The sequence below is a fragment of the Rhinopithecus roxellana genome, chromosome 6, assembly GCF_007565055.1.
Source record: "Rhinopithecus roxellana isolate Shanxi Qingling chromosome 6, ASM756505v1, whole genome shotgun sequence".
NCBI classification, from domain to species: Eukaryota; Metazoa; Chordata; class Mammalia; order Primates; family Cercopithecidae; genus Rhinopithecus; species Rhinopithecus roxellana.
Genome location: NC_044554.1, coordinates 60533822 through 60538098, shown reverse-complemented (window position 1 = coordinate 60538098; position 4277 = coordinate 60533822). Strand labels below are relative to the sequence as shown.

Sequence of the window (4277 nt, the reverse complement as noted above, 5' to 3'; positions counted from 1 at the left end):
ACCAGGACCGGGACCACCAGGTTACTTGCAAACAAATGCATGTGGCTGTGAATAAATAGATTTATGCATCTGGGTCTTCTGACCATGTTTCACACCCATAGCACATGAATTTCTTATGTAACACCTGTGCACAACTATATATAGCATACACAGAATCTTGTTTTCATATCATACGTATAGGCTCTTGCCAGAACTTTCTTCCAAGCAAGGGAGTCTGAGAAAAAAGCCGAAGGAACAGAATGGAAGAAGACGAACCAAGCTGGCACCAGCTCGGCCACGCACGCACCAAACTGTGATGAACTCACATGTGTACGAATACCCTGGCCCAACAGCTGCTGGCATTGACAGCTCCATGGCAGCAGAGAGGCTGAGAGAATAGAAATCTTTTCAGCAGGAACAGGCTTGTGGTTGAAGAGTAAAGGGAGCAGTTGAGGCCATTCTGAGGACTTGTTCATGAATTTCAAGCGGATTACAGTTCCCCCCAGCCACTGCAGACAGCAGCAGACAGGGTCTGCAAGGGGCTTCAGAGAAAAACGCAGAGAGCCCGCCCTGCACAGGAGACCTGGAGACCCCAGTGCTCAGGAACTGAAACCAAAATCGTTTCCTTCCTGTAGCTAGGAAGTGTTGTTTACATGTAATTTTTGCCTAATTAAATTGTACCTGTCTTTGCCGCTAATTTTCTTACCTCCTTTCCAAAGCATCAGCTAATCTTTTATCTCACGATTCAGTCTCACTCTCTCTCCCTCCTCTCCCTCTCTCCACACACCCTCTTTCTTCCCCCTCTTCCCTTCCCTTCTCTCCACTCCCTCCCACTTTCTCTCTCTCTCCTTCAGCTCCCTGGCTTCTCTGGGTGAGTCCCACACTGACCTCCCCTCCCCTCGTTTATCCATAGCTTATGCAGGAGCACAGATCTCTCTGCCCCCTCCAGCAATTTCTTCTGATGCTACTGATGCATAGTTAAACACGTGACTTACCATGTAAACAGTTTATACCGAGGCTAACTACTCTGTTGACGTTCAGGCTTCAACAGCTGAGAAATCTTATGAATACTTACACACAAATAATGCACATCAGTGCTGACAAACATACTGAGGGGCCCAGAGGAAGGGAGCAGGTGGGCTTCGAGTTGGGCCTTGTAGACAGACTGCGAGGCACAGAGAAGCCGTTTCTTGGCTGCAGCATGCTTGCATGTGCTATATGGTGTCTTGGCGCTGGATCCCCCCTCTGGAAGCCGTAGTGAGGCTGGGGGCTGCAGGAGGATTTCTGGGAATGCACTCAGATCCCCATGTAACTCCCAACATTTGTTCCCCTCCCATCCGAAAAGACCTCTAGGAGCAGCACCAGGCCAGAGGGGGCAGGCAACTGGTCTGGAGCCTGCACATTTCAGGGGTTGCCATAGCAACCCCTTTCCCACACATCCCCCTGCCTCCTCACCAAATGTTTGTCTCTGAGGCACTTCCCAGGGATGAAGGTAAGTCCTTGGACCCTGCCTGACCCCAGAATCCTGCCTACCATCCCTGCCCACACTAGTCTGGGCACAGCCAGGGCCTGCTGAGAGGAAGGAGAGTAAAAAGCTTTGGTTCCAGGCAGAGCTCATGAAATGAACTGTGATTTCCCCAGCTTCGCTGGCCTGAGCAATCTAAGTGGCACTGGGGAAAGGTCATGATGTGAGGAATCTGTGATTTCGGGAATCTGGAAGGAACAGGAAGAGATTAAACCTACACATTTCCAACCTCTCCATTTTACAGATAAAGAAACTGAGGCCCAGAAAAAAGAAGTAGGGGCAGAACATGAACAAAAACTTATTTGTCCATAGTCTATTTTGGTTCTTAACTTTAAATATTTTTTTTAAAAGCTCAGTTACAGACTTTTTTTAAACTAAAGGGAATAGACTTAACTAGCTTTTTGGAGAGTATTGGGGATATGAATGCTAAATAGTTGCTAAAAAGACATCTGAACAAAGACTGTCCTTGATCTCTTCCTAGGCCAAAATTTAGGCTTCCAGGGTACCATTCGGGTTGTTTGTTTGTTTGTTTTAATTCCAGGTCACTTTTATTTTAGAGCCTATGTGAAGTGAGAAAACTAATTTTCTTGCCATCGGTGTATCTTTAAAATCACTGGTCAAGGAATAATAATCCTTTTATGTGGGCAAAATATATGTTTTATTTATTCATACATTTCAGGGTGAAAACATTATTTTTCTGATTTCAACCCTTGGGCCCAAATATAACTTTCCTGAGAACGAATCATCTGTGACACTACAGGTGATGAATGGATGGCAGAAATTTGCCCCCTTCCCTCTCCAATCATGGGATGACTGAACTACAGAACTTATCTTCCTAGAAAAACGCATTTTCCCAAGTGGAATACGAGTTATGGGGGCATGAGAGGAGTCTTCAGGTTCACAGTCGCAGCATTTTCCACACCGTGTTTCTCCCCACTCGTAAAAGTTTGATTTTTAGCATCTGGCATTAAAAAAATCAATCCTGCCTAATGACACCCCCTCATTCCTAATCTTTCTTTCCTTTCTTTGGTGAAAATCTTTGTGGAGTCTCAGTTCACATTTTTCATTAGCATTTCTTCTGAGTTTCCTTAGATTTTACAAGTGGTTAAGCAATTAGTATACCTCTTAAAACTTTAAGCAAATAAATGCTGACAATAACACAATGTGTAGTCACTACCACGGTGACAATGAAGCCAACTATATCATTTTCATCGGCTCATGGGAAGTGTGCACAATCAGTGTCTACAATGAACGTGTGAAAACTTAGAGCTTACATTTCACAATATGAAAAGCACTTTCCAAACATTTGCTCATTGTACCATAATCTTCTCAAGATTGGCTACACCGAGCAACTCAAACAGGTCTGTGTCTCAGTCATATTTAGCCTCAGTCCTTACCAATGCCTGGTACCTCACAAATGTCTTCTAGACTTTGTTAAGGGAATGGTGGCTTTCCCGGAACCATTCAGCAGAGATTCAAACTTAGAGGTTACAAAGTAGCTGGTAAGTGTCAGAGTGAGACACAATGCCAAGGCTATGGCTACTGGCAGATCATGACCTTGCTTTGAAAAGGGGGTATTGGAGTGATGAAAATGTATCTTCAGGTGTGGCTGTGGCCACCTTGGCCACCTGTGTGTCACTTGCCCATGCAAGGACTTGTCGTCGTTACACTGACTGTTAAAAAGAAGCAAAGGAACAAAAAGGGAGGTGGGGTCAACACTGGGAGTTCTTTCGTGGTAGGAACACTAGAAAAAATAGAATCTGTGGTTGCTTTAAAAAAAGTTTTGTGCCATTGTGGCTTCTCCATGGATGGCTCTTTAATTTGCATGTATTAACTGTGTAATATAATCCTCCTTGTGGAACCCCATATCTTTTTTTTATTTTTTTGGAGACAGAGTCTTACCTGTCACCCAAGCTGGAATACAGTGGTGTGGTCCCACCTCGCTGCCGCCTTGACTTCTTGGGTTCAAGCGATCCTCCCACCTCAACCCCCCAAGTAGCTGGAACTACAGGCACATGTCACCACGCCTGGCTAATTTGTGTAATTTTTTTGTCCAGACAGGGTTTTGCCATGTTGCCCAGGCTGGTCTCAAACTCCTGAGCCCAAGTAATCTGCCGGCCTCAGCCTCCCAAAGAGGCAACCCCATATCTTCTTTTTAGCTATGTATTTTATAAATGTCTAGACTGTACAACTTTCATGTGTATTTTTAACGTTTGATGATGTGAGGGTCATTATCCATGGTAAATGGCCTATTTTGGTACCTCCGGTGCAATTTTATAATTCTGCTGATTATGATAGCATCTTATGTTGAGTCAACCATAATAAAGATAGTTGCAGGGGGAAAAAGAGAGTCACAAAGAGTTGAAGTCTCCCTGTTGTGAAATCTTCAGGATCATCTACAAGATACAGCATGGTACCATGAGAAGATGAAGCCATAGCCGCCTCAGATCCAGCCTCGGCACTGCGGATTCCTAATGCTGCCAGCTTTGCATTGTTGCTGTGGGCATTAAATGAAAGAGTGTGATGGTGGATTTCACGTGTCAACCTGCCTAGGTTATGGTGCCCAGCTGTTTGGTCAAACACCACTCTGAATGTTGCTGTGAATTTTTATGATTTTTAAATAATTTTCTAAATGTGATTAAATTTAATTCAGTAGACTTTGACCAAAAACAGACTACCCTCCATGATGTGGGGGAGCCCCCTCCAATCAGTTGAAGGCCTTAGTAGCAAAGACTGAGGTTTCTTGAAGAAGGAGAAATTTTGCCTCAAGGAT

General features: G+C 44.4%; 1 non-coding gene across 1 annotated transcript; it reads left to right on the top strand.

Annotated features, from left to right (window-relative positions):
- The first annotated feature begins 3079 nt into the window (after window positions 1-3079).
- Window positions 3080-3183, top strand: LOC115898467. The gene has a single exon (XR_004058194.1). It is a non-coding gene; the product is annotated as a small nucleolar RNA SNORD46 (small nucleolar RNA).
- Window positions 3184-4277: the final 1094 nt, after the last annotated feature.